The 9,541-nt window shown below is 35.1% G+C and overlaps 1 non-coding gene across 1 annotated transcript; it reads right to left on the bottom strand.

Moving 5' to 3' along the window:
- Positions 1 to 9,469: 9,469 nt before the first annotated feature.
- On the bottom strand, positions 9,470 to 9,541 carry TRNAH-GUG. The gene has a single exon. It is a non-coding gene; the product is annotated as a tRNA-His (tRNA).

The following is a 9,541-nucleotide window of genomic DNA, read 5'->3' as shown; positions in this document are numbered from 1 at the left end:
TGAGACCTGATATTTTGCCAATTTTTTTTAAATTGCTTAGTTTAGACCAAGAAATCAATCTCAGTTTTGAAGATTGCCATCAAATGTATCCTTAATTTTGCATTGAAGAACAACAATTATTTTGAGAACTGCATGTGACTAGCATATTCAAAAATGGATGCCAAGATTTCAGAGCTGTGGTTCATCACCATCCATGGTTTTCCAGAAGATGCTGAAATCAAAACTTCCAGGAGTCCCAGCTGGTATAGTTAACAGATATAAAGAAAAAGTATGCTAAAAGCTTATGATAATGAAAAGTATTTTTCCCCTTGGGGGCAAAGTACATGAGATGGTATTTGTATTCTCTATCAGCATTTATAGAAAAAGCAAAGGCAGAAAATGTTAATTGATTATTAAGGCTATTACTATGCATATTTTCAACTATCCATGCAAAAATAGATATTCAGTTGAGTTTACATCATCCAAGACAGGTTTGTGTTTAAACACATCATTTGTTTTAAACTGTAAATCCATTCACAGAATGAAATATCTGACTAAAAATTTAGAGTTCAGACTCCATTGAGGTTCCATTGATGGGTTGAAAGGCTATTGACCATTACTAAATTGTTGAAGCATTTTTCTGAGTTAGAGCTTTTGCTTACTTACATCAATTTGCACTTCACTGGTTCCCCTAAACCATTGGGATTAAACAGGAAAACTAGTACTCACAGAAAATTCATTTCCTGAAGATTTATTACAATCATGTCACTTATTGAAAAAAGGAATGAGACTGATGGATCTAGACAAGCTTATGCAACTGATGTTGCTGATCAATATGGGTGAGACTGGGATATAAGAGAAATCTGTGCATCTCCTTTTAACTAACACGTTTATTGATTTTTTAAAAAATTAATGACAAAAGAAGAAATAAACAGTATGACAAAGCACTAAGAATCATGCCACCATAACATCAGTAAAATATAATACAACTTTGCCTAATTCCAATCTTCAAAGGCTTAGAGGTATACTATGATTTAATATCATACAATAGGCATATTTTAAAATCCATGGTGGCATCATATTCTAGGGAGAAGGATGAAGATTGGTTTTAACTGCTCTCTTACAAGTGAATTGTCATTTTATAGAGAGAGAATTGGAAGTTGTACTCCAACATATTTAGAGGGCACCAGATTGGAAACAGCTGGATTAAACCATTGTTATTTTTACAATATTCAGAATGTTTAAAGTATGTATGTATTTATGCATTTATTTGGTTATTATTTCATAACATTTTTTTGCTCATCAGCATCCTTTCCTCCCATTAGAAGTAACTCTTTTGTCCTTCGTGTCTCTTTCTTTTGAAGAATGAAGCTCATAATTTTTTATAGCATCTATCCCATATTAAGCAGGACAATTTGGCCCCGTCTTCTACACAATTCAATCTGCAGAAGATATCACAGAGCAAATAATTATAGAGAAGCAAACAGGGACTTGCTATTGCTTCAGAACACTTGACCTTGATATATTGAAAAATTGTGGACTGGACAAGAGACTGCAGTTCTATAAAACCACAAGAGTTTAGCCAACCATTCTTCTTCTAATTTACTTAAGAGATGGGAGAGATAAGCATGTCCTTGACTCTGTCTCAACATGTTAAAAGTTAGTCATTAAGAATAATCATTGGGACTAATGAGATATCATCACTATACAGAGAAAAATACGGACAGCAGCATTGGGAAGCATGGGGGATCAGATTCATGAAAGCAATATTGTGAAGGTAGTCCTTGTTTAGCAATTGCAATTGGGACTGGCGACTTGGGCATTAAGCGAAGTGAAACTGCAGTTGAGCTTATGAATGGACTTCAGACCTATGAATTGTGAGGATTAGTTGCAAAGTTACTTTTTCAATACTGTTGTAACTGCAAATTGCTACTGGCCAAGACCTTTGCTAAACAAGGTTAGTTGCATTGTGATAAAAGTTCTTCTTCTTCTTGTGCCATATCTGTTATCGGATGTTGGCGATCATGTTGGCGATCCTGTTTTTATCAGCAGCCACATGAAAAAGTGCTGCTGAGTTTTGTCCAAACCAACCCCTTAGATTTTGAAGCCATGATGTTCTTCTTCTGCCTGGACCTCGTTTGCCTTCAATCTTTCCTGGAGGATTAAATGGAGTATGCCATATTTTTCTGGGTGTCGCATCACATGTCTGAAATATTCTAATTTTAGTTTTTTAATTGTTTTGATAATTTCCCTTGGCTTTCCCAGGCGGCTTATCACCTCCTCATTTCTGATCTTATACGTAACAGCTGCTTGTAAATCCACATTTCAAATGCTTCTAGTCAGAGACAGAAGGTGGCCTTCTGTCAGAGACAAACTCTCTACTCCATAGAGCAGGATAGAATAAAAGTTCTACATATGTTATTATGTTGTATCAATGCATCATGGACATTGTAGTTCTTGCAATGTGAAGTTGCTTTAAATATTATAACAAAAGCAGTGAGATACACACATACACACACACAAAAAACCTTATAAAGTAGGTTAGACTGAAAGAGAACTCTTATCATAATTACCAAGAACTTATATATAGGTAACTTATATTTGAACAACATTTTGCTTTGGGCAGAAAAACTAGAGACAACTAGAGAAGAAAGTTCCAGCATTGCAATAACTTGGCACATCAGATAGACAATCGTTCACCGCATACTTACTCTCTCATGCTGTCTCTTGCACCAGATCACAAGTGGAATTGATGCTTCAACTTTACCCACCCTCACAGAATTCCTGATACAAATGAAAACATTTCTTACTAATACTTTTTTTTCCATTTGGCTCATTGTTCTCCATGGCATGATTCAGCCACCCCTAAGCCTGTTTCGTTTTTTGTTTTTTAAAAAATGTTTTTGTCTAGTTGTATCTTGGTTTTATTTTTTTCTTTTGTACTTTGTGTTTTAAACGTTTGAATAAAATAAAAATTGCAAAAAGAAAGATATTCAATCAACCTGTCAGGAAAATTTGAAAAATTCCAGAGATCAGGACCATGTTCATTTTTTTGCAGAACTATTGACCAGAATCAACAGTTAGCTGCAATCTCTCACTTACTTTCTCTAAGTTTCTTTGTCTTTCTCTACACTTCAGAGTTTCTTTAGAAGCATAAAGTCTGAGTGTGGTGTTATTTAGGTAATTTAGTTGAACTGAATTACCCTATTTGTATAGAGCTCTGGAATCTCTAATTACGACGAAGTAATTCTCATCCTCATCACCTTTGATCACAATTTTAGATGAAATATTGTGGGAATACTGTGGGTCTAGGCCACGGATGTCAAACCAGCGCCATCATGTGATGTGTCGCGACATATTTTGACTTTTTCCCCATTGCTGCCAATCGGGTGAGCGCAGTTTTGGTGTGACACATCCGGCCTGTGGGCCAGCAGTTTGACACCCCTGGTCTAGGCCCATCCAGGCCAATGTCAGAAAGCATCTCTAAAGAATAATTAATGTAAAGATAATTTTCAGGTGAACATGTTGCCTTTATTAATTTCCAGCCCAGAGACAATATGCTTTGACTCAACCAACAAAGCTGCGGCAGAAACAGCACACAGATGAAGAGGAAGAATGCTGAAAACTTCTTCCATCCTCACTGTTCAGACAGCCTGAGTGAAGGGTGTCCAACCTTGGGAATTTTAAGACTTGTGAAATTCAATTCCCAGAATTCCCTAGCCAGCCATGTTAGCTGAGGAATTCTGAGCATTCAAGTCCACAGGTCTTAAATTTGCTAAGGTTGGACACCTCTGGTCTGAGTAGAAAGAAGCAAATATGGAAAAAAAAAATATCCTAAGGTAAAACAGGAAAGAGCGTCCTATATTCTCACTACTCCAAAGTTGAATGGAAACTCACAGGATATGGCCAACTGATTTCCTCTTTTGGAGAAGCTTCACTTGTTATTGTGCTTTCTACCTTCTGGTTGATGCTACTCTCTGGCTAGATTGATAAGCTATGGGAATCCAACAAATATTAACATTTTATGTGAATTGGGTCATTATTTTGATCCATAATGTATTGATTTTGGGGGAACATGTGTGAAAATAGCAATTATATTTTGTTAACCAACATTTTGGATTTATTGTATTATATAAATCATTATATAATAATGATTCTACTGATGGTATTTTGTGAGAAATAGCTTCCTCCTTTTGTCTGGAAGACATAATTATAAATGATTTTTTTTAAAAAAATCAACATTGGTGAAAATAGTGGAAGATGATACTCCATCCATATATAGTTTCTCAATTCAGTATAATCGTTAAAATAGATATAAGAGATACATTAGTAAGAATATTTTTTAGCCCCAAACATCAAGTCAAAAAACAGATGAGAGATCAGAATAAATCAAACACTTCTAAATATCTATTAAAGCAATACTTATCTGCTTAAAGCCATTGTGACAACGGTTTCTTTATTAGCAATCCAAAATATTCAGAAGTGATACAAATGCAATACAATAATTCCTATTCCTTCTAAGACTAGCCAAATAATATTCCTACTTGGTTCATTTGGTGTGACAGTCCTGCTTTGATGCCTTCTTTGCAATCAAGTCCCTTAAAGTCTATCATCCTGGTAAATCCAAGGAGTGGAACATTTGATACTGCCCTCTTTGATATGTGCAAAACACATAACACATCACTTTGAGCTTTGCTTGTTTGAAAATAAAAATTGAGAAGCTGCAAAATCAAGTGTTGTTGTTGATGATGATGAGACTACCTAGCCTTTCTTAGGAAAAAAGGAGATTGAGTGACTACAGCCCAATGCTTTGCTTGAAATTTTGCTGGAAGCTTATGTGATCTCAGAAAGAAGAAAGAGAAGCATGACAAGAAGGCAGTATGCTGCAGAAGGGTGGTTTAGTAGGGCTGGCAGATAATATTCTGATATCTGATGATATTCCCCATTGTATTCCCCATGGCAATAATTTAGTGATTGGGCAAGCTCATCCCAAAAACCCAGAACGCCTACATCATGGTTTTAAAATTTCCCATTTAGGATCTAACCTAGTTCCTCTAGAGGTAATCAGATTAACTTTGCTCTATTCTTTTAATTACTTCTCAGCCTTTGGGCTAATATAAAGTGTAACATTATTCTTCCATTACATGGTGAATTTCCCTAATTTAGGAAATAAATGCACCGCCCAGTCCCTTTGACTAACTATTGTATAAACTGCATACAAGTGTAATGTTCTGCTCTGGTTTATTTTTATTATCTTCATCATGAAGTGCTTTACAATTAAGAGCAATGCAATTTGGTAAAAAGACAATGGGTAGAAGATTTATTTTCTGAAAACAGAAACCATTATTTCAACTTTGCACAGCATTATTATGAATACGTCTTTGCTTTAATCTTTTGTAATGAGTGTGATGGACATCAAAATATAGCCAAAATTAAGCCACATTTCCATAGCATGAATAATTGGAATATGATCGTCAAAACATTGCTTCACTTCTGTTCTGTATTCCATACAGCTGAGTGCACAAATAGTAATTAATTACAACTACTTTAAACTGTATAGTTTAAAAGAATTATGTTGTTTTTACCAAAGCCAGAAAGACTTCAAGCCTGTTTAGGATACTAGCTCAGTGAAATGTATAGCATTACTTAGGAATGTAATGTCTACACATAAATACATTATGATTGTCTAAATGCTTGAAGCAAGCAATGGACATATTAAATGCTTTAATCAAGTAATGAACATATTAAAATAAAATTTATTGTGTATTTTCAATTAGCCCCACCTTCCACCAAGTCACTCAAGTTTGCTTAGCTACTGAGGACATTAATGCAGAGAAAAAAGCCTTCTCATCTGTAACAGTAAATACATATGTTTTTGCTTGACCAAGCTCCTGATAAGGCAGGCATCTTACTCATTCACATAGAAGCCAAACTACATATGTACAGGCACTCTTCCCTGCAGATTTCCATATGACATGTATATTGGTATGAAGAGGAGCGTATTGTTAGAAGAGATGGGGCTTAATGAGATCAGGGTACTCTCATAGTGAGTAGCTATTTTTTTACTTTATTGTTGTTGTTGTTGGTGTCATTATTATTGTTGTTGTTATTATTATTATTATTATTTTCAAATTGAAGTAGAGCAAAATGGCCAGGCTTTGAATCTGCAAATTGATGTCAATGAATAGAAGAAAATGTCCATCCGCAGGGTAAATTTGCCCTTAAAGTCCACCATTCTTGTCTCAATGTGCCAACTGTGAAGCTGCTCTGTGCTTAATTTTTTAAAAGAAAAAGTTTTAAAAATATCCATTGTATGCAATGTCTAAATAAAAAAAAATGTAGTATTTTTTTTTTTTTTAAACTAACTGAACGTGACATACACAAGAACAAAACCTTTGTGTCCCAGGAACATAAAGATGCATGAGAGAAAAAGTCCTTATACAGATAAAACAGTGTATAACAGTTCCAGGTTTGTGTAGCAACTAAGATTTGAACCTTGGTTGCTGAGCTCATAGTAGGGAATACTAACCATTGTACAACAATGATTGGATTGACTTAGCTGTGAGTAGCTCTTCAGATTGCAGAAATAAGTTTGAAAAAAAAATGAAAATAGCTGATAGTCTTCACTCAGCAGAATGCACAGAAATAAACTGACAACCTATTAAGAAGCCATCTTTTGCTTTCTTAAGACATTCATTAGAATGAATACAGTATCACTTTAGAATGAAAAGGTTTAGCATCAGAGGAAATATAGCTAATAACAGAAAAAGTCAATGCAGAATAGCACAGAGGAAAATCATATATAAAAAGTGACAAAGGGACAATGATAATGAATGGATACAGAGAAGACAATTTGCAAGAAAGAGCAGAAATAGAAGCAAACTTTAAGTTTAAGAGAATAGGAGAAAAATTGGAAGATTAGGAAAAAGTGGACACAATTATAACTTCCACAAGAAGAAAGAACATTGAGATATTCCCAGGGCTCTAAAAGAGTGACCCCTGCTCATTTTGGAACGGACGCCTCAGTTGAATGAAAATACAACATCAAAGGATTTGTGTCCTTCTTTTACATCCCAGTGACTGAAAGAAAAGGAGAAAGATTAAAGAGACACATCAGAAGCTCTGATTAATTTAAGTCACTGGAACATGCAGATAATACATATGTCTTTCTGGGTCAGAACAAGAAAGCAACCCTTCTCTTGGAGAGATATGGCACAATCTCACCAATCAAGGGAAAAAAAAAGATGATTCACATAATTAGAGGCAATTGACAGATTAGGACGAACATTTTGAGGGAAACAAAAAGAAATAAACAATAGAGGATACTATTTTTTAGGAGTAACAGAATAACAGAGTTGGAAGGGACTTTGGAGGTCTTCTAGTCCAACCCCCTGCTCAGACAGGAAACTCTCTACCATTTCATATATATGGTAACCCAATTTATTCTTAAAACCTTCAGTGTTGGAGCATCCACAACTTTTGGAGGCAAGCCATTCCACTGATTAATTTTTCTATCTGTCAGAAAATTTCTCCTTAGTTCTAGGTTGGCTGTCTCCTTGATTAGTTTCCACCCATTGCTTCTTGTCCTGTCTTCAAGTGCTTTGGAGAATATATTTCTATTTGTCAGAACCCAGATTGGAGAATTGGAACCGATTAAAAAATGCATGATGGGAAAAAGACTTTTTAAAAAACATTGAGAACTGCATTTACAGTTCTATATAAGGGCAATTTTTCCAGTGTATCTATAGTATGTTTCCTGGCCCTGGTCTTGATGCAGCTTGATGCAAATGATATAAAGAGAATCATTGCAAAGTTACATCAGTGTAAATTCTTTACAAAGCAGCAGTTTCAGTGAAATAGTCTGAGTATGAACTAGCTTTACCTAACCAGCCGCCTCTTAAAGTAACAATCCTGTAATCTGGATAAATATGGAAAGATATCTCGCTTGTTGCATCCTTGTGAAAAAATGAAAGAAAATTGTTTGGAATGCATGATGGAGAAAATGGGAAGCTGGTAAATACAGCATGTCAAACTGGCCTGGAGAATTCCCCCTCTGTTGCATGGGAGAGAGAGCCCTCTTCCTTTTTTTTTTTTTTAAACAACAACAACAGCATTTTATTGAATTATAGAGTAAAATACAAAATACAAAGCAAATAGTAGGACACAATGGGGAGGAGAAAGGGAAAAGAAAGTGAGGGAAAGAGGAGAAAAAGAAAAAAAAAGACATTGACTTCCAACTTCCATTGCAGTAGAATAAAGCATTAATGTCGAGCTACAACTTTTTAACTTTTTCACAATAGTATAAACTGGCCATTTCTGTAACAACAGATCAATCTAATCGGTGAAACCCAACATCAAAGTTTCATCTTTTTCCACCTCAAGCACAAACTCCAGGAGCGGTCTCCAAGTAGGGAGAGAGCCCTCTTCCAAGATAAGGAAGACTTGAAGAGGCCGCAAATTAGCACAGGTAGTCCTCAACTTATGACCACAATTGAGCCCAACATTTCTGTTGCTAAGTGAGACATTTGTTAAGTGAGTTTTTTCCCCATTTTATGACTTTTCTTGACACATTTGTTAAGTGAATTACTGCAATTATTAAGTTAGTAACATGGTTGTTAAGTGAATCTGGCTTCTCCATTGACTTTGCCTGTCAGAAGGTCACAAAAGGGGATCACTTGACACCCGGGACACTGCAACCGTCATAAAGATGAACCAGTTGCTGAGCATCTGAATTTTGATCACGGAGATGCTACAATGGTCATAAAAGTGTGAAAAGTAGTCATAAGTCACTTTTTCAGTGCCATTGGAACTTCGAACGGTCATTAAATGGACTGTTGTAAGTCGAGGATTACCTGTACTGTGAAAATCAAATTACATCTCTACAAAAATATCCTTTAGGAGATTTTTTGTAAAAAAAAAAAAATCCTTTTGGGGAACATAGATGGTACATGAAGAGTGCAATCATTTTTGAAAACTTAACAATGGAACATTAATTTATAAAGAAAAGAAGATGCTTTGAAGTGAGTGGTTGAAATAATAGCGGTTGGAATAATAGATATGGTTGACATTTCTGTCATTTAAAATCTCAGTAAGATTGGTTATTACTGTTCACAATGCCATTTTACCTTTATATAAAATCAATCTATGTTAAGTATATTTTGTAGTTAAAAATGGTATATTAATGACCTGCGAACTTTTTATATGAATTTTAAAACTGTGTATTCTTACATGCGTACATTTTTACAGTGGTAAAAATATAGGATGATGTGCAGATAAAAACTATTATTCATCTTCTCTGCTCCCACGTTCTTAAAACAATGAGCAGAAAAGCAACATAGAAATGTTTTTAATGTAATGATACAACTCAAAGGAATGTATTTGGAACATATGCTTTGGGTTCTAATAACGTAGCTATATTTATTAGTACAGCTGGCACAGAATCTTCAGCTTTTTCCTGAAATATATTTTAAAAAATTCACTTGCCATTTTATGCCATGACTCGGATTTGAACCGAGGTTGCTGCGGCCACAACGCAGAGTACTAACCACTATACGATCATGGC

This window comes from Crotalus tigris, unplaced genomic scaffold (assembly GCF_016545835.1).
Source record: "Crotalus tigris isolate CLP2741 ecotype Arizona unplaced genomic scaffold, ASM1654583v1 scf7180000017536.10889498, whole genome shotgun sequence".
Lineage (NCBI taxonomy): Eukaryota > Metazoa > Chordata > Lepidosauria > Squamata > Viperidae > Crotalus > Crotalus tigris.
The sequence above is the reverse complement of the archived record's forward strand: the minus strand, read 5'-3'. Positions and strand labels throughout refer to the sequence as shown.